The 26,521-nt window shown below is 28.3% G+C and overlaps 1 protein-coding gene across 2 annotated transcripts in view; it reads right to left on the reverse strand.

Moving 5' to 3' along the window:
- LOC107441256 (DGAT1/2-independent enzyme synthesizing storage lipids) overlaps nucleotides 1-26,521 on the reverse strand; it is a 70,873-nt gene that overhangs the window by 34,100 nt on the left and 10,252 nt on the right. The window contains exon 1 of one of the 2 annotated variants that reach the window (XM_071179995.2): nucleotides 23,947-24,062. The exons of the other annotated variant lie outside the window; for it this stretch is intronic. The gene's annotated coding sequence lies outside the window, so the exon portion shown is untranslated. Of the gene's footprint in view, nucleotides 1-23,946; nucleotides 24,063-26,521 lie in introns of those variants that run through there. 2 annotated transcript variants of the gene reach the window in all.

The following is a 26,521-nucleotide window of genomic DNA, read 5'->3' on the forward strand; positions in this document are numbered from 1 at the left end:
ACTGAATCGTAAAATACACAAAATTAAGAAGGGGAAACCTAGTGACAAAATTAGAAGAAACAAGACATTAACAGCTGTGGGTCATAATAAAATATTAATTTTACTTGAAAAATAAAATTACGTGTCAAAAAATGTGACTATGCAAAATACAAATGTTAAGAGCAAGTTTCTTTATATTTTTAGTATCATCAATCTAAATTTACAATGTTAGTGCAGTTAAAACAATAAAAATACAACTTTACAGTGTTAATATTAATAAAATTAAATGCCCTTGCAGCCAGAAGTCCGGTTAAGGTTTTTACGACCTTAACCGTTGTTTTTACTAGGCCATACTTTTTTCTTGTGTCTACGTTTTTCATACCTTGACATCGATTTCGAGGGATGTTATTATAAGTGATTATCTAACATCAAAAGTAAAGTTAAACTGTTAAACGTCTAAGTTTAAGCTGCGTTTTTTAAATACCGAAACAAATTCTCTATCAGACGAAAAACTGTAGATTTTGAAGAAAACTATGAACTTAAAATTGGTTACTTTTTATCAATAGTCCTATTTGTGAATTTTACAAGAAAAACTATGGCAAGCTATGGCATAGTTTAAAGTTTCGTGAAATTACGAAGCAGGAAGGTTAAAAAAACGCGTTATTTAACTACAAATACCTTTTTCATGCAGTCAATCAGTGGCGTACGCAGAATTTTTTCAAGGGGGGTGTTCATAATTTTCTGAAGCTACTAAAAGAAATTCGAGTATGTAATAAAGAACTATTATTTCCCTAATTTAGACAGTTTTGACTTTTTATTTAGACAACATTGTTTAGTTAAATTTTGATTTGATTTTTTAAGTTTAAGAACATAATGTAATATCTTCTAGCATGTAATATCTTCTGAAAAAAAGTCCAATGTCATATGGGTGGGAAGTAACACTTTGAGGGCCACTTTCACATTCATCAGATTTTGTTATGCTAGAAACGTTTTCTTCAACGGAAGTATCACATTTTGTACAACAGAAAAACTTAAATTGTACTCCGTTCCCCCTTTTATATAATTTTTCACCGCATCTCCAAAATTCTCGAATTGTATCAAAGACGACAGAACGTCTAAGATTCCAGAATCATCGCGTAAAGACCTCGCAAATGACAGCCAGTCTCGAAAACTATCGCGACTGGCAGAACAGAAAGAAACCAGTCCATAACAGTATCACGTGAATTTGGTTTCAAAAGTACAACCCTATTAGAGTAAATGTTTTTTTCAGTATTCTGAGAAATACCGTGAGAAAAAAAGATAGGCATATGGCAAATAAAAATATATAGTCTTAAAAAATAATACCCCCATAATTTCTACTAAAATTTTTATTTTTGCCATTTTGTCTGAGCTCAAGGGGGGTGTTCAAACCCCTAAACCCCTCCCTTGCGTACGCCACTGCAGTCAATAGTAAAGTTTATATTGTAAAATAAAGTAAAAATCATGTATAACTAACTATTAGATCACGTGAGTTCATTTGTCATATGTCTAGTTTCTAAAATAGTAGCACATTTCTAGCTATATATTAAAATCTAATGATGGTGTCACAGTTTTCCATTGTTGTCGGTGCATTTTTATTGGCCGGGAAAATCCCATGGTAGGAATCCCACGAGTTTTCCCACAATAATTTCCATATTTTTTTGGTTATCACTATAAAGGTCATAAAGTCTTCATATAAATATTTTTTCATCCCTAATTTAAAGGTGTTTACCAGTATTGTTATTATTACATTTTTGATTTTGTCTGTTTTCTAAATTAAGAGTTTAAGAGAATTGTGTTTTTATTATTATTATTATAACAACGTAATTCTACGTTACATTTTAAGATAACATTAGTTAATCGGTGTCTGATCTAATTAACCGCTTTACAATTATTATTTTTTAAACAAATTACATTGACATATTATGAATTGCGGTAAAAGAGATTCGTGAAAGGATTTAGAGCTTAGCTTTCAGTTTCATGCTCTAAGTAATGAATGCAAAAATTGTATTTAACCCCTTAACTGCCGCGGGCGTATATATACGTCTCGGCCAGACGATGCGTTAACTGCCGCAGGCGTATATATACGCTTTCCTGAAGTACGATGCTTTGCATTGCGCTGCTATAAATAGAACTACACCCCCTACATCAGAATGCAGTAAAATGGCCTTGAAAGTGTTTGCTTTGCGAATGCATTACTAATTTCGGAATGGAAAAAGGATGTTATGGAAAAGTGATATCATATTAATCGCTTGTGTATATTTATTTGAGTAAGGTCGGGTTTATTCTTTTTTCGCTTTTGTTTTCCGTATGTATTTGGTGCTTTTTATTCTTTCCATCAACGTCTTCAAAGAAAAATGCATCGCGAAAATGTGCTGTTTGTTCAAGAAAAAAATTCAACGTGAATATCAGTGCGATGAATGTGGTGTTGGTTTATGTGTCCAACCATGTTTCAGGATTTATCATACAACAGCTAAGTTTTAGCATCTTTTTTATTGTATTTTTATTATTTAATTTAAATTTTGTATTTTCTTTCTTTCCTTTTTCTTGTCTTGTAAAAGTAAACTGTTTTTAAATTGCAAAGCGTGCATCATTTTATCCCACCGAAACACCGCGTAAGAAGGTGCACTTGAGCGAAAAACGGTGGCACTGGGGAGTGAATCACGTAGATTTTGCTCGGCAGTTAAGGGGTTAAAATACATCCGTCAATTGATCAATCCGAATAAAAATTGTACTTAAAATACTACGCTTGCAAATTGAACTAAGCAAATTTGTTATCCCAATATACTTTTAATTTGAAATGTTATTTTAAAAAATGATCACTTAGAAAAATGATTCATGCTCACTGATAATAGTATCTTAAAGGAAATATGTGGAGGCAGAAATGCTCTTTTTAGAACATATATTTTTAGTTGAATAATTTCAACTATTTTATGTCAAGAAACAGCAATTAAAATTTATCTGTAGAAGTTCATCGTGGTTTCAAATACCTTTTAAAACATGAATTCAGTGACATCATCCCTATACGTTGCAAAATTATTAACGTTGGTTTTACTTGTGATGATGTAACGTAACAAACCTATAATAAATAATTCATAAAAACGTGGGATAAAACTAATTTTTTATTGATAGAGCTGCAAGCTAAAAAATGACGCATGACGCATTTTATAAAATGCTTATTAAATCCTATTGATTCTTTTTTTTTTTCAGACCGGAGGGAGTTTTGGAAGTAGACAGTTATATATAGGTCTACCGTGTCTCTGAACGTATGTACAGCAAATTTTGGCGTTGATAGGTTCAAAATTGCGGATTTGTATAGGGTACATACACACATATCAACATTCATAGAAACATTCTGCCTTATTTATTCGGATTTTACCAAAAGTAACTTACCAAAGTAACTTATCAAATCACTTCAGTAGAAATGGGTACACGGTAAAGTCAGAAACATGGTAAATTATACAATATTTAGGTTGAAATAAAATGCTATTTTTTCTCAATGTAGTTTTAAAAAAATGTTCAAACAATATATGAGGATACTTCTTATTTTAACATTACAAAACAATAATGCCTTTAAAGGAATCTGCGGTTACAAAGTTAAAATTTTAAAAAAATATCATAGAAATAATGTAACTCGGATATTTAAATGATCATCTCTATTGTGAAAAGGAAAATATTTTTTTAATATTAATGAAAGATTATTACAAAATACAAGTTTAGAAAGAAGAAACTAAAACTAATGTATCGTAATTAATAGTTTCAAGTCAAACCAATATAATCTCTGTAGTCTATAATTATAATACAAATTCAGCTACAGTTATCAAGGTATAGTGGCCTTGGTCTTAAGAAAAATTATAGATATGGACTTCTATCAATTATTAGATGCTTGAAAGTTATGGATTTAGTTTCGATTAACTAAGATATGAAGTAATTCAAGTTTTCCATTAGATAAGAAAAAATTGCGAAGTCTTATGATTTTTCTTGATAGCTATCTTGTTAACATAAAAGTACTAAAAACACCGATTTTAAAAAACAAATTTTTATGTTAGATTCAATAACTTATGTAAATTGAACACTTTAAGAACAAAGCAACACCACCAGAAAGGATTATCAGCGCTATAAACTACTACCAAAGGTGCATTTTAAAGTTTATGGTTTCCTCAAATCAAAATTGTAGGCAATTTCGAACACATAATTTATTTCATCAACGTTACTCCTAGAATTTTTATCTAAATTTAATCATGTTGATAAGCTACCCGATATATGTCTGGTATTTCATCGTTCTCCGAACATTTAGGCACTGATCTTAAATTAGAAAACAATGTAATTCATGAGTCAAATATGAAGAAAAATAATTTTTTGCAGTATTATTTTAAGGACTATCAACGCTCGTGATAAATGAAAACAAAATTTAAAAAAATTATGAATGCACAGAAAAAATTACCATACTTTATGGTAATGACAATTCTAGTTAAAAATTAAACCATAATTCAGGTAATAAGAACCAAAATAGACGGTATTTAAACCATTCATTTGGTAATTTTTCAATTCAAATGGTAACGGTTTACCGGAAAATCTGGTATTCAAATTTGTAGTTCTTATTACCATTCATTTAGTAAAAAATTCAAATCTGAAAAGTAAATTTAACCGTATAAATGGTTTTTATGCCATGCTCTAAAGTATCATACCACAATTAGCAAATTTCATAACATATTATAAAATAATATTTTATTGTTTTATTTAGCTTCGACAAAAATTATCGAGTTTTTTAGTTTTCCCATTATGACTGAAACTCCGCAAATTTTACCATATTTTTTTAGTTTCGACCTTACTTTTTTTTTCTCAGTGTTAACTCCATGAGGTATATGGCAACAATAAGACTAAGCTATTACCTACACATTGTTAAAAAATTCATAGAGTGTATTATAGTACAAGTTAATACAAATTGTTTCTCTTTTTTAATCACATTTGGGTAAATAAGTTTAAAAATTACGTGCAAAAAGTTTTTTATTTTCTCGTGATTGATTTCACAGTATAATCACAAAAATCACAAGAAGTATAAATTAAATTAAGGGGCCCAATTTTTCAACCGCTTTCTTGACAAATTTATTGAAACTATATTTGCCTGATTGCAGCAATCCCTATATTAAGAAGATCAAAAAATTCGAATATGCTAAAAATATATATAATTCAGAAAAATTATGTTTAACCATATGTTTAACTTAAACCATAAGGATTGCATGTTAATGCGTGACAATTCAATCAATTATTCAATCTACCTTGTGTTTTCGTACCGATTGTACAATTTTTACTATAGTACAATGACATCGAAATCTCGGTATCTACAATATATGCTGTATAAATAGATCATAATTATTATATTATCCTCTATTGCCATGGTTACTATAGATCTATATCAGAGTTCTCCCTAGTAGTAAAAAGGGCAGGCTGCTTCCTCACAGAAAAGGGCACTTTAAATTTTGAAAGGGCACTCACTTAACACCGTTAAAATTTGTCAAAATGTATGATATCATGTAATAGCTGAATTTGATCCTCAATATTTTTTTAGTTACCGTCTTATATTATTTTATGCGTATATTTCTGAAAGTACTTTTCACTCATTATCTAAATAAGAGAATAATATGTTGATTATAAAAATAAAAAAAATTAAAGGCATGCTAAGAGACAATCTCTGTGCATAAATTTTTTTTTTAAAAGTAAACTAAAAAAATTCTTTTTTGGTAAACAGCTTAAAAAATTTTTTCCACAATTTATAATTTACAGTGAAACTTATTAGAAAGTAAACATTTAAAGGTGCAATTTTTTTTAAAAAAATGCAAGGTATTTTTTTAAAAAATTATTTTAAAATTAAAAATTACTTTAAAATTTTATTAATATACCCCCTTGAAAAAAGTACTATTTATAGAAATTTAACCGGTTGAGAATAATAAAAACAAAGTAAATATTTGTAATAGTAATCATAATTAAACCTATGAAAACAATTAATTTTTATGTGTAATTATTATTTTGACAGTTAATTTATTTTTCTTAAAAATTAAACATAAATAAAAAGGCCGTGTTTTTTTAGGGATTTTTACAAAAAAAGCTAAGAGGGCGCACTAATAGGCACACTAAGGGCAGGCAGGGTGGGCCGCCCTAAAAACGCTTAGAAAGAACACTTTCTATATTTATATCATAGTAAATCACTTCAAATATATTATATTTTCTTTAGTTTACCGACAATCTTTCAGAAACTACAGCAGTCAAGTTAGTATTTTAACTGAAATTTTCTTATATTCAAAGCAGCTCCGAAGCAATCACATTAAGTTACAATAGAAATATATTTCAAAAACAAATAGCAGTTTAAATAGGTTCTGTAAAGAAAGAGATTATTTTTTATGAAAAATAATATGATTTTTATTAATTATAACAAAATCATATTATTTTGCATATTTAATTAATTATATTAATATATATTGTAGTCAAAAAAATAATATTTCATGAGCTATGAACTACTTTTAATTATTTATTAAAATTTACTCTTAAAATTTTGCTTATCCGCACTTGAGCACTTGTTTTTTACTGAGATGTATTCTCAAATAATTAGAGATTAATAACTTTTTCGAAATACAACAGTGTTTTTTTTTTAAAAAAAAAGAGAATGAAATCTTAAGGAAAAACTAAACTTAAGAAATACAATGCAGTCTGTGGAAAGGTCAGTAACCGATAAGCGATATAAGTTAAAAATAAAAATAATAAAAAGTAATTTTTATGAGTGTTTTTGTAGTTTTGATAGAAGACGAGAAGATAAGAAAAACAGAAGCAAAATAAAATTCAAATACTATTTGTTCTATTACTATCTTGCATTATCAAAGTCAATGCCAGCTAAAAACAATCACATTGAATCAAAGATGTTTACAAATTTTTGTCACGCACGTCGAAACACGCATTTACTGTATATGTATTACGGTTAAAGTAATAAATCCGGTTGTTATTAATACTAACCGATCAATATTAATAATTACCGTTTATTTTTAATTATTCTCTTAAATTATTCCCTTAACCGGTTTACTTGATTATTATTAATATTGATCGGTTAGTATTAATGATAACCGATTATTCACATTGACCGTAAAATCTATTTAAGCACTTATATGCATTACATATGCAATTCGTAGTTTCAATAGCCAATTTCTTATGCAAATAAACTTTAAAATTAGGAAAATGCATGCGAATTTTGTTTTGTTTAGTTCTAAATAGTCGAAAAGTTACTTTGAACAGCCATTTTAATCTTAAATATGATGCATGAACCTGCTTTATACGCAAGCTAATTGGTGCGAAAAAAACACTTTGGTAAGACAAAGTTCTTCCTAGGAATAAAAAAGAACAGAGCGTTTCCTCACAGAAAAAATCACTTTGAATTTTTAAAGGGCACACTCTTAACACCGTAAAAATTCATAAAATTATGTAATTATTATGCAATAACTGAATTTGATCATCAACAATTTTTAAATTGCCCTTTTGATTTCATGAATACATGTTACCGTGACTTACCGAAATCAAGAGAATGTCGACTACTACCGGTGAATGTCAACAATCAAATAGTCACTTTGGTTGTTGACGTATGCCTGTTTAGGCAGACGGGGTGCGATTGTTCTTGTTTTCCAGTGGGGCCATCTATTACCAAGAATTCAACTTCTGCCACACCATACGTCGCACCCGTTTGTAGGGCGAACCCATTCATACATCCATTTATTCATCCACAGATGGAAATTTTGACCTGAATCAGAGAACGATCGATCTCCAATCCAGTACCCCCAGAGGTTTTGATTTGTTATAGGAATATGGAGGACTTTTGCGACTCGACAGATTTAACGTGCATCAGTCACTTTACTACAAGGGGAGTCATCGGCCGGCGGGGTTCGAACCCACGAACTCTCCGACATGGGTCCAGCGCCCTACCGACCAGGCTATCCCGGACCAGTCACTTTGGTAATTGTCTGAAATACTTGTTATATCCGATTTATGTATTTACGATTATTTGTTATATCCGACGAATAATTAATTTATTCGTTGATATTATTATATTTATTTAATATTTTAATATCTGCTGAGGAGAGATAGGGAGAAACATCAGTGTTCGGAGCACCGGTTAAATGCATACTAGGCAGTGGCACTTGACCTTAAAAAAATATTGATGAAGGGCATACCGGGCAGTGGCGCTGAACCTTAAAAAAGCACTGATGTAGAGCATAGCAAGTAAATGTATACCAGACAGTGGCACTTAACTTATATATTTCGGACATTTATAAAAGCGACTATATGTGATACTCAACATTCACCGGTCGAAGGCAACAACCACCAGTTTTGGTCATTCACAGTGACATATATATTTCAAAAAGTAATTCTTAACACATTATCAAAGTCCTAAAAAAATTTGTAGTTCATAAAAAAATAATTAAAGTCATACTAAAAGACAATCTCTGAGCATAAATTTTTTTCAAAAAAGAAATGAACTAAAAAACTGATTAATTGATAAACATTTTAAACGCTTTTTTCTATAATTTGAACTGAAAATTATGAAAAAATAAACATTTAAAAGGGCTCTAAAAAAAGGTATTAAATTAGGTATAAAATTAAAATTTAAAATCACGTGAAAAATTCCTTAATATAATATCTCCTCTTGCAAAAACTTATACAAATTTAACCAGTTGAGAATAATCCTAACAAAGTAAATATTTATAATAGTAATTAGATTTAAACCTATAACCAAAGATAGTTTTAGCAGTGTGTAATTATTATTTAAACAGTGAGTTACTTATTTTTTTGAAATGGAATATGAGTAAAACTTTTATCACTGACTTAGTGAAAACTTTGATAATTTTGGACAATACCAAGATAATTGATTTTGCAACAAAATATTGAAAGAAAATGAGACTTCTTTCATATATTTCTCGAAACTAATTTTTTTTTTAGAAGAGATTTTAAAAAAAAAGGTTTTTTACTCGGAATTTAAAAGAGGGAAAAAATTGAAAACTCACAAAAACAATTTTTTTACATGTTTTGAAGAGCAGAGTTGAGATTAATTATTCTGATTTTTTTTTTCCAAAATCGCTTGGTAAAAACTTAAGAAGAATTTTTTTCCTTTTTGATTCTTGTATCTTCTTATTAATTCGAAGACAAGTAAAGTATTTTTTTTCAATGTTTCGATTCTTTTATTGATTAAAATAATATGAATCAGAAGTGTTTCATTTAGGTTGTGTGAGTTTTCTATATTTAGCTTTTCTTAACTCAGAATATTTACAAATCAGAATTACGCATGAACAAATATATCAGGAGCTTTGAAAATTTAAAAACTTTAACCAATTTCAATAGTTCTTATTTTGTTAAAAGAAAATGAAATAAAAAAACTCTTTAAGAACAATTCAAATTTATAACAGAAACAAGTTTTCTTAGTTTTAAAATATACCATCAACTAGAGAAAACTCCAGATTGTACGGCAAGTACCAGACCTAGGCCTCGAATGAAGGAAGAATATTAATACTATGGGCATACTTTAAAAAATTCCGGATAAAAATTCTGTATAATGTAATGGTGTAAATTTTTTTGTGACATAGTGGCTCAGGAGATACAGCGTTCACCTTCCAATGGGGTAAACCATGTTCGAATCTCAGAGATGGCTGGTCAATACGAATTCCGCAACCGGCTAGCACCAACCACGGTGCTGACGTAAAATATCCCCAGTGGTAGACGGATGATGGGTTAGAGTTCCCTTGCTATCAGGTCTTCTTTGTTTTTCTCTCCATGTAACGCAAATGAGGGTTAGTTCCATCAAAAAGTCCTCCACGAAGGCAAATTTCTCTCAATACTTGATTCAGGAGTTCTCTTGTGTTTTGAACTGGGTTCAATATTGCAAGACAACAGTTGCATTAGTAATCGTAAACCCAACCGTGTGTTGGCAGTTCAACGACGGTTATAAAATAAAATAAAATAAAATAAAATAAAATAAAATAAAATAAAATAAAATAAAATAAAATAAAATAAAATAAAATAAAATAAAGCAACGGAACTTTGGGGGCATCATCCTTAAAATCCATTTTTACCATGAAATATAATACCGTAATTTGTACAGTAGTAATTAATTAGAATGATTCAGTGATTTTACAGTAATTATTACGGTATATCATATTTTTTGTTCCGTAACATGTTCCAGTAAAAATGGATTTTATAGGAAAAAATACCGGCACCCTGAATGATCTTATTTTTTACCGTAATTTGATGCAGAATTTTTTACAGTGCACTCCTCCTCTTTCTTCTTTGCCACCAGTGTATCTAGTATTACAAGTTAGCCTCATGATGAATTGCAAATTGCTAGCGATCAAAAAAGCCGCCGGAAGTAAAAGAATTCGATAAGAATGAAATTTGCTGATAATAAGTGAGAATAGGTTTTCAAATAACTTAGAATTGTATTATCCCATTGTTATCTAATGCATATGGTCACTAATGCTGTCAAGAAACATAAATCCGATTGTTTTTGAAATAATAAAAAGTCAGCGAGAATAAAAAATGGACAAAAGCTTATTGAAAAAGAAGTATATCATCCCAACAAAAGAATTGTAATCATTAAAATGTCTACCAAATAGTTGATTTTAAAAATTTTCAAAAGGGTAGCCCTCTTTTTTTCACTTCCTTATTCCTGAAAGCGAAAGGATATGCTTAAATATTTAACAATGCTAAAAGGAAAGAAAAAAAACACCAATAAATATAATATAGTTTTTTAAACCGTAATAATCATAATTCTGTTACAATAGTCAGTCTATATTTCCATCCATACTGAATCCTAATAACGCTGGAAAAAATATAGTGTAGTCATTTTGGCAACCGAATAATAGGCAAGGTTATAAGGTTCAACCTAGCCGACACGATACAAGGTAGCTCCTTTACGCCTGAGTTAGCCTTGGGAATAAAAAAGGGCAAGGCGCTTCTTCACCGTAAAAGGTACTTAGAATTTTAAAAGGACACTCTCTTAACACAGTTAAAATTTATCAAATTGAGTAATATTAAATAATAACTGAATTAGATCCTAAAAGGTTTTTAAATTACCCTCTCTTATATCATTTTATGCATATATTTCAAAAAGTAATTCTCACGTATTAACAAAACGGGAGAAAAATGTGCAGATTATAAAAAATAACTAAAGGCATGCCGAATGACAATCTCTGAGCATAAATTCTTTTTAGAATAAAGCAAACTAAAAAAATATTGTAAAAAGAATAAATTTAAATTTTATAAATATAATTATAAAAAAAATGAACATTTAAAGTTGCATTTAAAAATAGGTATTAAAATAATTTTGAAATTTAAAATCACTTAAAAAATTCATGAATATAACCCCTCTTCCTTCTTGTAAAAAAGAAAAATTTGCAAAAATTTAACCGGTTGAGAATAATGCTAACAAAGTTAATATTTACAGGGGTCTGTCCAGACATTTTGTGAAAGGTCCGGTTTTCGTGAAATTGTGAAAAAATTACTCACATTCTTTCAACCAGGGTCCTGCTTCTGTGAATTTGTGCAAATAGGGTCCGGTTATTGCAAAACCCCTTTTCAAGGAGTTTCTAAATTGTAAATAGATACAAGATTATGCTCAGCACTGTAAAATTATAATTATAAAACTTAAATTTTCAAAAATAAACAGCAATTGCTGCTTCTAAATTAGAGATGCAAGTTACAAACATTAGGTATTTAGCCTATACTGCTGAACGCAGAATATTCATTTCGGACGAATAATGGAAGAAGCGTCTGCCGAAGACAAAACTTAATTCGTTTACATCCATCTTTCTTGTTTACGGCCCTGGGAAGGGTTTATTCAATTAACAAAACAATAATGAAGATAAACAAATTTGTGAAAGGTCCGATTAAAAGAAATTTCATTTTGTGAAGGGTCCGTTTCTGTTAAAATATTTTGTGAAAAGTCCGTTTTTATGAAAAGATATTTTGTGAAGGGTCCGTTAACGGACCCAAATTTCTTCTAAACGGACTCCTGATTTATAAAAGTAATAAGAATTAAACCTACAAACACCAGGTAATTTTATCAATGTGTAATAATTATTTTTTTAATGAAATAAGAGTAAAAAGACAGTGTTTTTAATGGAGAGAGGCTTATTTTCACAAAAAGGGCAAAGCGAGCTCATTTATAGGGATCAAAGGTCAGATAGGGAGGGCTTTCTAAAAACGTTTAGGGAAAACACTGCTTTACGCGATATTTATGTCTAACATGCACGAAACGTTTTAAGTGTCACATAATATTACTTTGCACTATTATATGACTTAGTTCAGCAGATAATCATTCTGTATAGTAAATAGTTGATTGATAGACAAAAAAAAATTCCTCTTTTTTTCTGTCAAAGAATAAAAGCTTATTGCTTTACTTAATTGATAAGCGTCACCGATGTCAACATAATGCTTAACTCACATTGATGTCAATCATTATACTAAGTTCATATCGACAACAAAATAATCAAAAATCGGAAGTCAGTCAAGATACTAAGAAAAAAAAATATTCAAAATTTTCATCACGCCTGTATTTTTACTCGATGTCCTTAAGCAGCTATTCATTCATTGAGTAAAACCAGTTTGAGACACGCAATCTTTGATAAACATATTTAATAAACATAGAATTTCACTTTTGTTTCACGCTACATAATTAAGGGGGAGCATCAACTCTATTTTTTCGGGAAAATTCTAACTTCATATCCTATGTGAATTTACGGATTGCATGATGAAGGAAAATAAAACAGCTTATATTTTAGAATAATATACAAATAGCTACTAAAATTGCTAATGTTAAACTAAAGACGTATTTGTTTCTTAATAAACCTGAGACTTTTTTCTGAGATTTCGGACCTCAACTTTCATCTCTAGGGAAGAGTTTTTGTACAGTGCGTAAAAAAATGAACGGACCACTCTGAATAATTTTTGAACTAATGATTGCATCTACGCGTTCTAGGACTCAATCTTAATGGTTCAAGGGGGTGACTTCAAATATGCTAATTAATTAGTGCGGACGATATTTTAAGTTACAAAATCAGACGCAAAAACGTATTTTCTCTGAAAAAACATAATATTTTTTCAATGAATTCGGATTTCTGACCCCCAAAATATAAGGGATGGCCGAAATCTGGGAAACATGGTCCCCATAGTTTGGTCAAGGGAGCGGTTCAAAGTTTGAACTCCTTAATGTTAATTTTACTTTTTGTATATTTCGCAATATCTCGAGAACTTTTTAAGCAAACAAAAAATTTGTACACACACTTATAAAATTCGTTTATTCGAAGATAATTCCATGGAGAAAAAAATTTTTAGAATATTATTATATTATTATTATTATTATATATTATTATTATTAATTATTTTGCTGAATATATTTTTAATGTGAATATAATTATTATTATTTTGCTTATTTATAGTCGAAAAAATTTTGAATTGCAAAGTATAAAATGTTTTACATCATTTTAAAGAATGTAATTTTATATGGCAAAATATAAACTTTGAGCGAAATTGGTTGAATTGTTCCTGAGAAATCGAATTTTAAATGTAAGACGTCTTTAAAATTCTATTCTAACTATTAAAACTTTTAAGTAGCCTGCATAAGCTAGAATAAATCCAATTAAACGTAAACTGAAAACTAAATAATATTTTTTGGATTGTTTCAAAAATTTACAGCTTTAATAAGTGAATAAAAAAAATTATTCATAGTGAGAGAAGTTCCCTGGAAAATTTTTGCTTATTGAATTAGTTGCAATTACCTTGGACGAGTCCAAATTACAATGATGTGACTTTTACAATGTTCAACCAGCAAGCACTTTTTATTTTATTTTGTTAAGCTTAACGTAAATAAATTGATTTTTATAAATAAATAAAAAAATGGTATTTTATTTTAAGGAGAATGACATTCTGATCCTTATTTATTTTAGTACTGTTTTCAACGGTAAGTTTTATAGAACTTAATTTCAGAATCAAATCGATTGAAGAAAATCACTCAGCAACTGTAAAATCAAATTAGGGAAGGGATAGCCTGGTTGGTAGGGAGTTGGGCCTGTGTCCAAGAGGTCACGAGTTCGATTCCTGTTGGCCGAAAACTCCCCGTGAAGTAAATGGTGACTGGTGCACCGTTAAATCTATCTGTTTACAAAGTCCTCCATGTTCCCATAACAAATCAGACCTCTGGCAGTGTTGAATGGGTGAGTGATAGTTCTCTAGTTCAGGTTAAAGTTACGATATGTGGGTGAATGAATGGATGTATGAATGGGTCCGCCCTATAAACTGACATGTGTGTGGCTGAAGTCGCATTATGGCCACAGATGGCGCCACTGGAAATCAAGAAACATCCCTATGTCTTAAATTTGCTTGTTTTCACCAAGCACGCTAGCTGGTATTGGCAAATGGCATTAGAAACAACAACAACAGCAAAATTAAGTTTTCTAGCTTGCTTGGAAAAACTAAAATAGTCATCAACACAGCAGTAGGTTGTTATAAAATATCAACTATATATGGTGAATGCAAAATTTTATCCCAAAAGAGCCCAAATATTTGCACTGGCCCGAGATACAACTTTCTACCCTATTAAACACATAATTGCTGGGACATAATTACTGAAGTTTCCATTGAACGTATCATACATTATACTTGTAAGTATAATACATTATGCGTGTTATACATAATGAACGTGTAATACATTATTACTTGCATTAATTTTGGTTGTATTGCGACTAAAAGTATAATCTGAAGTCACAAATGAAAAATAATACCAAGTGTAACGGAAATTAAATAAATTCCCTTACTGTAAAGAAATTTTCGTGTGTTTGACCACCAAAAATAGTGACTACTATTTTACACCAAAATGGCGTTCCACTATGTGTTCCATCACACCAAGAACAATGTAGTGAAATCCTCATAACGTTCTTTTGAAGCACCTGGATTGTATTTGTTGTAAAGTAGCCACCACCATTTTTGTTATTCAGTATCACTAAAATTTATAATTACAGTAAGATATGGTCTTTTACGGTATAATATAACGCAAGAATCATTAACTTAAGATGCCCACATAATATTTCCTAAAATAAAGTTTGTTTGTTAATCAGACATACACACAGTATAGAGAGAATATTAAAATGAATTCAAACTAGACTTAACAAAATCGAAGTGAATAGAAGTTACACACTATAAAATGCACTAACAGACTGAAAACATACATACATATTTTAACGGCGAACTTTAGTTTCAGTAGATGAAAAGCAGAATTGAAGACGACTACAAACACTCGCCAACTTTTTTTTATCGATTGTAAGCAAAGACGAAATCTAAAACGCTCCAACATGGCAGTTTTCAGAAGCGAAAATAATCAATGTATGGTAAAATTATACGTTTATAATAGTAAAATTATACGCTGATTAATTTTTAAGTAAATTAGGTAAAATTTGAAATATGTCTGTCAATATAAAAATTGATATTTAGAGGAAAAGTGATTTAAAGCTCACAAAGACTTATTCTGTCTGTAAGTGCATTAATAGAAAGCTTGCTATACCTTTCTCATTTATATACTTTTCAACTTATACTTTGAGGGGGAAAAAATCACTGTCAAATAATGTAAAAATATATTTTAATAATACTTTGCAGTAGTTACCTTGAGTTCATATTCAAAGAAACTGTTAGATTTTATTATTGCATTACTACCAAATTAGGTAGTTAACCGAAAAACATTAATTAACTAAGGTTAGAGTGAATAAATTTGAAAATTTAGATTAAAAGTACACAAAATTCCTATTCATACATAATGTGCATTGCGAGAAATTGATTTCAAAAAGTCAAAAGATTATGAAAATTATAAAGTGATCAGAAAAGTTACAATTTTTCTTCATATTATTGCTTTAAAAAATGCGTTAAGTTTCGAAGTCTTCCTTTTAAGTTTTTTTTTTTTTTTAAGATTTGTTTCCAAATTGGTTTTTATCAGTTTAAGGCAAGTAAAACTTAAAAAATCTAAAAACAGTCAAGTATAGTAGTTTAAACTACAGGAATATCTTATCGAAAATAACTAAGAGCATAATATTATTGCTTTTAATTTTTGAAGAAAAAAAAATATCCGTAAGAATTCAAAAAATTATCGAGCGCTTTTTTCGCTAATCTATGAAATAAATCGATACAACACAGCTTTTTCAAAGTACTCAGTTAATTAATATTAAAAAAAAGCATCGACACATTTAAGGTTTAATCAAAAGTCAAAGAAGGTGAGGGGAAAAGGGTTCTTAAATTCTGTTTCATCTAAAAATCTTTAAAACTGGACTGAACTGGTTTCGAAAATATACCCTTCGGGTGCAGAAAGCGATTTAACTCATCTCACATCTTTCATTTTTTGGCCTTTTCTGTGATCCGTATATCAATAAAAGTGGTTCGAAAGGTAAAAGTGCCTTTGTAATAGAATAAAAGTGCCTTACCATAATAGAATAAACTAAAAAGGCCTGAGCATAAAACAAAAGCTCCCCAATATTATTCTCAAAAATTATTTATTTCCAAAAACCTCAAACAAGATTAGTTTAAAAAAAAAAATAATGCAACTTAACCTCGATACGACTTTGAAGAAGTATATCTGAATATTGCGCAAATAATCAATGAAGTTTATACCTTGGCAATGACCTGGATTGCTTATGTCCTTTCACTTTTCAACTTAACGACCTGATGACCTAACTAGATGCGGAATCAGGGCCCCTCGTAGGTTGACATTTGAAATGCGCCGATGTATTATACAATTTAAGGAGCAGCACTTCCTTATTTAGTTCATTTTTTTCAACTATTTTATAGCGTGTTTTCTTTTTCAAGCAGTTCATAATTTCAAGGAGCATTATTTTTCATTGTATTTGTCAGTAGTCGAAAAAACTTCATTATTTTTGTAGTTCACTACAAAACCTTTGTTACAAATGCAGTTAATTACAACGACGTTTTTTTTTTATCTGTAGTGACTACAAACTACTTTAGAAATGTAGTGACTACTTCACTACTTAAAGCAACCGAACTTTGCTGGAGAAATTAGTTTACACATTTATAATTTACACAGTTGGAGAAATTAATTTACACGTTATGTTCAAACTGGTTTTGAATTTAAAAAAATTGGCTTATATTAAACATGGAGAATTGTTTAGAAACATTTATTCATGTTTACATGTAAGCAAGTTTGTTTTTCTAGAACATTTCTTTTAAATTTGTTAATTTAATCGTCAACTTTTTATGCCCGTTTTGACAGTGAATATTTAATTTAAGAGATGCTAGGAAATTATCAAATCTTTGTAATTTCGTTAAGTGTTTAACGCTCTTTTATTTCCTCTAAGAAATTAAGTGTATCGAAAATAAGTTTCCTTCTTTAGAAATGTCAATGTTATATGAGCCTCATTCGCATGTGAAAATGTGACCAAAGAGATAAATTATCTATCTTTCTCAATGGCTTAAATATTAGTTATGAGTAAGTCTAAATACTTGATTCTTGTTAACTCACCGTCAAAGGGGGCATTTAAAATTGCGTCCTCTGACAGACCCGTGAAGATTTGTATCCATCAAATTCAAAATATTAGTTGTGTTAGAATGCTGTTTATAACTAATGCAAAAAGTAGTTGCCAAAAGCCACTACAAACTACTGTTTTTTTTTTCTACATCGCGCTATTTCCTACATTACTCTTTTAAAAAAGTAGCACACTTCACTACAAACTACGAAAAAAAGTAGCGACTACAATAGTTTCACTACTTGTAGTGCGCTACTTCCGACCGTTGGTAGTTATTATTAAGTTATTATGTAATTATAACCATTAAACCTTGATATCAAATGTTATTTGGTCTCTTAATTATCCTTTAAACAAAAGAAAGAACTAACAACGTCTGAACTACTGTAAAAAAAATATCACTTCACATTGTTTATGGTTTGCAATATAGGTGTTTAAAAGCCGTGCATATTCAGCATCCGGCCTATGTATACATTTAATAAGAAGGTTCTACAAATTATTTTTTAATCTGCTTTCCTAAAAGAAAATCCATAATTATAATACAGAAATTAGTTTCTTAACTAAACGCAGAATATTTAAGAATGAAATAAATAATTGCTTCAGTTTTGTAATTTATTAATATATTGAGAATAAAACGTAATTTTTTGTCAAAACTTTTAACAAGTTTGAGTTATTTTTAAATACTAATGGATAAGGGATGCTTCTTATTTTATGAAAGAAATCGTTTTCGTGAAAATAATTTTTAAATTATTAGCAAATAGCATGAAAATTAACTGATATCTTTATAAATTGAAAAACTCAGGGTGAATCCATTGATAAACTGTATAATTTTGATTGTTGTAGTTCATTTACGTCGCACTAGAGCTGCACAATGGGTAATTTTGGAGAAACTTATTCATAAATTACATAACCCTGTGCAGACGTATACATAAGTTAAATTATTTACATTGCGTATTTTATACATACATCGCATATTTTATGCAGAACCATGCATAAATTATAGCACTTTTTATCACACTCATTCAAGAATTGTAAATATCTGAGCAATTCCATTCATAAACTGAATAATGAATATTATGGAGACATTGTATAATTTATGATAATGATAGTTGTATACATGAATAACTTATTTTTTCTACAACTGAATGGCTTAATCCAATATGTTATTAATCTACATTTTAAAGTTTTTCAGTTGTTTTTGTGCATTGTGATATAATCCAAAGGAAGTTACGCATCTGAAAAAAATGTAAATGAAAACAATACTATGAAACATTTTGATGTGACGATTTAACCTTCAAAAAAAGCATAGCGTAACAATATATTACCAATTTCATAGTCTATACAAACAAAAGAAAAGAAATTTAATTGTCAAATTTATAAAATTAAAAAAGTTATTCCACTAAATATATTTTATTTTATTTAAAGTTCTTTAAATGTTTTTATAAATGCATTTACTCCCATGATTCAGTTACTCATAATTAATTTGTTTCTTTATAGTATATTATACTGGTCACACTAATTTGAATTGTTTAATTAATTCATAATTATTTAAATTTGTCAAATATATTTTATTGTCAATTTTTAATATGTTTTTGAGAACTATAAATTTAAATAAATAAGAATAACTGCAAACAAAAGTTTGCCATGTTTGCAAACCTGTTTTGTTAGTCACAATATTAATTTTTAAAAAGATTTATAATTAGCTAAAAATATAGTACTTTTTTGTTTCAGTTAGATAAATAATGATTTTCATAATAAATACTCAAGAACGGGGTAAAATTATTTTTATTTCATAACTAGGAGTCTAAGCCCCCGTTCGCTGCCGTTCACCTAACCTGATGATTACTTCGCAATAATTGTTAATTTTTGGCATAAAAAAGTTTTTTCTACGAACGATGAAATTATTCACTTAAAATACATGTACTAAAAATAATTAATTTTGTTTGTTCACGCTTGTATCCTCACGTCCCATGTCCAAATTTATCCTCTATAATTCTATTAAGATCTATTAGTGAACATAAATCATTTTTTTAAGTAATCATTGTTTGAAATAACATTTAAAATTAGAAGTATTTTGTTATAAAAAATTTGGTAAGTTCGCATCCGTCATTTAGTATTTTCGCTTACCCAATGGTTGGGTATATTGAATACAATTTTTATATGCATCACATTGTGCATGAAGCTGACCGTACTATGAAATATGCAGAAACATTAAACGAATCTCTTTAGCAGTATTTTCTCTATCATTTAACGAATCTCTTTAATAGTATTTTCCCTATCATTTAAGGAATCTCTTTAAAAGTAATTTATAATGGTATATTAATGTAATTTTCACAAAAAAATATCAATTATAGAAATTTAATAAGATTAGACGCCGATTTAACTAATTTTATCTTAAAAAATGCAGCGTAGAATAACGTTATAATAAAAAAACAATCTCTTAGTTTTAAACTGTTAATTTAGAAATCAAACAATAATAGCAACATACGTAAATACTGTTCAATTAAAGTCACAAAATTTATAAGAAAACAATATCTTTAAGACTTATATTAACTTTATGCTGAGGCCAACAAAACAATATGGAAATCAATGTGAGAAAACTGAATCCTACCATGTAATTTTACGGTCAATAAAAATGTCCCGTAACAATGGAAAACTATGTTACAGTACTATGTTTTTATGTTATATAGAGTTATTTTAATAAATAAACAAGTCAAAAAATCTGTTAATGCTGCATAAGTCACTATAGAACGTCTACTGTGTTCTGACTTAAATACATAAGTCGTATTAAGTATTTACATTTTAGTTAAACTTCATGCTTTTTGCATTAAAAACTATCAAATTATTAACTTAAGTATTCTAAGTTAAAAGAAGCTTTAAGTCTAAATCAAGGATTTTACATTACTTAATATTCTACATGAATTTTCTACATGAAAAAGTCTTAATGTTTCAAATATTAATTACATTGCTTCAAACCAAATACTATTTGTATTCCAACATAAATAATTGATCAAAAACGTGCATGAAAAGTTAGATTTACAAAATTACATGATTACAAACAGGTTGCTTGACCTTAAAATGTTTATTTTCACATAACCGGCTTCTCACAAGTACTCAAATAAAAATGGCAGTTCGAAGATAGTGCTTTCAAGGACGATAATACTGAAGATCTATTGATACCCCGAAGCAAAGGATTTCTGTTTAAGTATTTGTTACCTAAACTTGTGTAATGGAAGCAATTATCTAGAAGGATTATAACATCGACCTTCAAAAGTAATCTGGCCTTCACACGTTAATGAAAATTCAGGATACTAATAAAAAGTTTTATATCCGTGCCTGAGATATAAAAAATTTCTGTAACGGGTAAGTGGCCTGAAAGTAAATATCAATCATGGGAACAAAATATTTTATATAACTCACGGAGAGAGAAAGTATGGTCGAAACTACCAGAATATGGTAAAATTTATCGTGCTTCTGGTTCTAAGGGAACACCAAAAAGCTCGATAATTTTTACTGAAGTGCTTTTGGTAATTAATTAGTAATTGGTAACTTTGGGTAATTAAGTAATTTTGATAAAATTAACGATAAAATATGGTTTTATATTGCTTGATAAAATTTAGTAAATGATGTTAGATTCGGTAATTTTATCACGATACCTTAGATAGAGCATGGCATAAAAATAACTTATTCGGTAATTCTAGTTTTGTATTTTTTACTGAATTTGCGGTAATAAGAACAATAAAGAACTTTAAAAACCAAAATTTCTGGTAATCCGTTACTATATGAACTGAAAAATTATCAAATGAATGTCTTAAATACCGTATATTTGAGTTTTATTAACTAGAATAGTTTATTCATTACGATACAATGCAGTAATTTTATCAAAATTATTTTCACCGTGCACCTAAGATTAGGGAAGCAGCAGATCTGAAGATTATAGAAAAGATGAAAAAAAATTATTAAAGTGATACAATAGATTACATAATTAAACTCAAAGTAGCAGAAAGCGTTATGAGAAGAGTTAGAGATTCTTGAAAATGGGTGCCTATTTTTGAAGTGCTCAAACTATGTCGACTGTTATTTCACTTGCGTATAATTAAAAGTCAATGACTTTTACAATCAGGTAATATCTTACAACTACTATTTCATGTGATTATTTAAACTGTATATTTTGGTTTTATGATTCAGAATAGAGATTTTTCTTTCACCAGAAATGTCATTACCTTGTAGTATGGAAATTTACCATAAAGTATGGTAATTTAAAGAATTGTTTTCTCGGTGTGTTAAGGCTGATCCTCTAATACTAAAATGTTCCAAGTAATACCACATTTTCTATAATATTTGTGATAGAACGAGATTTAAAACTTATTACAAGTTATAGAAAAATATTTCTATAAAATGGGCTTTTAATCTAACAAAATTATCACGATATACATCATTCCATTCTAAAACATTTAAATTGAAAGCTTCAACGATTTCTGTTAAGGTTGTTATTTCCTAAATGTTTAAGACTTTTATTGCTGTTAATTTTTCTTCTAAAATTAAGCTAAATTTAAGTCTAAAACTTAACAAAAATTTTAAAAATGTTTCTGCAAAATAAGTTAATCAAAATAGTGTCGTGATGAGATTTCCAGCTTGAGTTAAGCTACTTACAAGTTAAATAAAACTGTTTTCACTTTTCAAATCTTAAAAATTCATATCGAATCATTTAAAAAAATGAAAGAAAAAATAATAAGTTTTGGAGGCATTACTGACCAAAGTAACGAAATAAATCAGAAAACAAAATGCATTACTCTAAAAATTAGTAAAACATTGTTTATAAAAATGTTTTTAATTCTTTCCGCCAGAAAAGAGAGAAACAAAAGAATTATTTCGACACAATTTCTGTAAACTTTATTCAAATACCTTATTTTCAAGCAAAATAACAATGGGCATTTTTACGATGAATCTTATTGTTTCGATTAGGTCAATGACCCATTGAATTGCAAACAAAAAGAATTGTACGGAAGAAATCTAGATGTATGCATAATGAAGGAATGACTATATTTAGCATTTTATAAACCTTTCCTGTGAGTAGGAAGTTATTAGATATGGCATATTTTAAATACAGGTAAAAACATAATGAAGATAAATGACTACATAAAACCATATTGAGTACGTTACGTTTGAAAAATAAGAGGAAATAAGACTTAGTACAAACACAAATACGCAAAGATTTATGCGTATTTGTGTTTGTACTAAGATAATATAACTTTTTTAAATGATATTATAATTTTATTAATTATTATAATTTTATTAATTATTATAATTTTATTAATTATAATATTATTTTATCATTTTATTGATTTTATAATTTTTATTAAATATTCTTTCATTTCCCCCCGTCTTGTTATGAATAGTTTCACATTATTTTATGAATAACTTACAGATTATAAGGACTTACAAGAAAGTTCAAATTAGTTTTTTTATTTATTTAAGAATGTCTAAAATTAATAATTAAAACTCTTGCTCTTGACAGGAACTTTTTTTATCAGCTAAATGACAAAAACATAAAAAGCTACATTTAAAAGAAGTAGCGTTATTCAAATTTGATTAAGATTGAGCTACATACACTTTTAAAAAAATGTTACGAAAACAAAAAATCATTTACAGCTTTTTGAAGAAAATAATTTAAATTTTTTTTTTCTGAAATGGTATTTAATTTTTTACTAAGAACTTATAAGAAAATTACATGTTTCGATTTTTAAAGAATCCTTTGGTAAAAAGTTTGTACGAATTTAACTGACAAAAATTTCAAAGGTGATAACGATGATTTTTTTTAATGAAAATTTAATAAAAATGACTAATACTAAAAAAATTCACAAGAAAATGATACTGCATTGCAGAACATGCGTAATAAAATTTTAAAATGTATGAGTCCTCAATATGTATAATAAAAAATTACGTTATCAAAAAAACAAAATTTTATAAAAACTTTAAAAAGAAATCTACTAATCATTTGCCGATGCAGTGTATTTATTACTTTAAGCAAATTGAAATTGTAAATGTAAATTTAATCTGTTTTAGATTGCATACAAATATAACTAGAAAAGAGCAATTGCAAATATCAAAGGTAATTGTTTTACTATTTTTAATAAATATTTGAATATTTTAAAAATACTTATTATTTAATAATAAATAACAATTAAACATTTTTGAAATATTAGTGAAAATTTGGAAACAAGCACGTAATCTTAAAAATCAGATAATAAAAAATAACCCTAAAGTCAGAAATTTTTGTTTCCTGAAGATACCAATTCAATTCAAAACAATGTTATTCTAATTAATTTTAAATAGCTGAAAATACTTTATTGATACCGCTAAAGCTTTAAGAAAACGTTATTTATGTTTAGAGAAGATCACTTACCTCGAAAAAATATTAAACTAAAGGAATAAAACCCAATGGTAAATCCACAAAATCCCTAAACCACTCGCTTCTCTTGCTTTTGACAGAAAGGAAGAAAATCTCATAACTATCCCACGAGGAAGAAGAAACGAAAGAAATTGCATTTGTTGTTGACACACTTTCATCTGAACTTGAACTACAGTGAACACTGAACAATCGTCACAGATTGGTGGAGTATGAAATTACGATTGTCTTTCGAATAAAAGAATGGAAAAATAATGGTTTTATAAAATTTAAATTTGTTTTTTATAGAAATCTGTTACAATAAGCAAACCACGACAATTATGTGACATTTGAAGAATGGTGGTTTTTCAATAAAACGAGCAAATCATAACAACACAATCAAAGAACTATTGATTATGAATATGCATGATGTAATTTTGTGGACTACACAGAGAAAAAAATTATGGTAAAATTACCGTACTGTATAATAACGACGTTTTTAATTTTTTTTTTAAAAAAACATGATTTTGGCAATTAAAGCTAAAATATATGAAATTTAACCATTCATTTGGTAATTTTTCCCTACTTATGGTAACAGCTTTCAGGAAATTTTAATTTTTTAAATTATAAATCTTATTACTACACATTTAGTAAAAATACAAAACTGAAAAGTAAATCCAACCGAACAAATGGTTTCTATGCCATGCTGTAAGGCTAAGGTATCATGATAAAATTACCAAATTTAACCACATTTACTAAAATTAACCACTTATTATAAAACCATATTTTATTGTTAATTTTACAAAAATTATTGCAAAAGTACAAGTAAAAATTACCGAGCTTTTTGGTGTTTCCATAAAGCCATTAGAAACACTATAAATTTTACCTTATTCTGGTAGTTTTGACCATACTTTTTTTACTAAGTGTGGATTGAAGACGATTTTCTTCATTCTTCAAACGACTTAACATCGTTCAAACTTTCTTCAACCTTAATATGGTGCTGTGGAATCTTATTATCGTATATAGTAAGCTTGATGGCTTAATACTATGGTTAAACTTGAACAGAAATGTGGTTAAATCTAACACTTGCATAAGGTTGAGCCAAATTTAAACCGTACTATGGTTTAAGTTACTATGTTTAAACGTTACACCGATTTTTATAAGAGTGCTGGTTAGTAATTGGTGAAGAAGGTCAAAGTGAATTGAACGAAGAATGAGAATGAATGTATGAAAGAATAAATGAATTGAATTAATGAATTGAACGTCAAAATGAATTCAATTGTAATTGAACGAGGCTACATTCCGTTCGAAAAAGGTTTATTTTGTTTCTGAAAGACGATACTTTTTGTTGTACAATCGCTTCAAATATAATTTAAATTTCGATTTAGCACCACTTGTGTAAAAGCGTTTCCGGATCATAAATATCTGCATTCCTATAGCACTTTCCATTCACAAATTTTTCGCTTTTCTCTAGACTTTTCTAAAAGGTAAATTATTAAAAAGAGATTTTTGAAAAGAATCGATCGTTTTATTCAAGTTAATTTGTATGCATATTAAATTGTTTAATAAAAATAAAATTTACTAATGTAAATGCATTTCAGGAACATAAATATTTCCATTTCCAGAACAATTTCCATTCACAAATGTTTTGCTTTTCTCTAGACTTTTTTAAAAGGCAAATTATTACAAAAAGATTTTTGAAAAGAATCTATAGTTTTATTCAAATTAATTTTTATGCTAATAAATTATTTAATAAAAATGAAATCGTAAAAAAAATAATAAAATTACATAGTATTTATTTGATGATACAAACAATCATTTAAGTAGTTTAAAGAAAGGAATACAGAATTTATTTATATTGAACAAATACCAACTATTCCAGAAATAAATTAATAACTATTGTAGAATATACAATTCCGAAAATAAATGAATATTAGAATATCATTTTTATCTTATTATGGTTTGTTTTATTTCTTAAAAAATAAAATCAATGTATTCCAAGTTATTTCTGCAAATAAACATGAATATATAATGCAAAACAAGAACTTACGTGAGCGTATGATGTATCTTAGAGTTGTCAAAGTTTGAAAAAATATTTATTCAAGTCACGAAATCAAACTTGATCGCGATTAATCTTTAAACAAATGAATTCCAATCATCTTATTGTGGTCTCACTTAATTTGAACGAATCACCGAACATCTGTTAAGTCATCAATTTATAACGAATTCGAAATCGTGGATGATATTACAACCAAAACGTAGAAATTTAACTCCTTTTTAATAAATAAGATTTAGTACGAAATCATCGAGAGCAATAAACCAATATGTCAACAAATTGATGATAAGCTTCAGTTGCTGATAAGATGAATAAGATAACACAATTCTTATCCATTCTTAAATAAGTGGTAGTGCACTGTTAGAATTTTCATTCTAAAATTACGGTAAAATAACAGGCAGCAGTCTGCCCATCCAATTAACCGAAAAGTTTACGGTAAAGAACATTTTTACCCTTTACGGTTTTGAAACCATTTACAAACCGTAAAAAAGAAATTTAGTTGGACATTTGACGCAGTTTAGGAGCACTATTATGCTG

The sequence above is a fragment of the Parasteatoda tepidariorum genome, chromosome 1, assembly GCF_982258835.1.
Source record: "Parasteatoda tepidariorum strain Cologne lab strain chromosome 1, Ptep-v5.0, whole genome shotgun sequence".
In the NCBI taxonomy this organism is placed as follows: domain Eukaryota; kingdom Metazoa; phylum Arthropoda; class Arachnida; order Araneae; family Theridiidae; genus Parasteatoda; species Parasteatoda tepidariorum.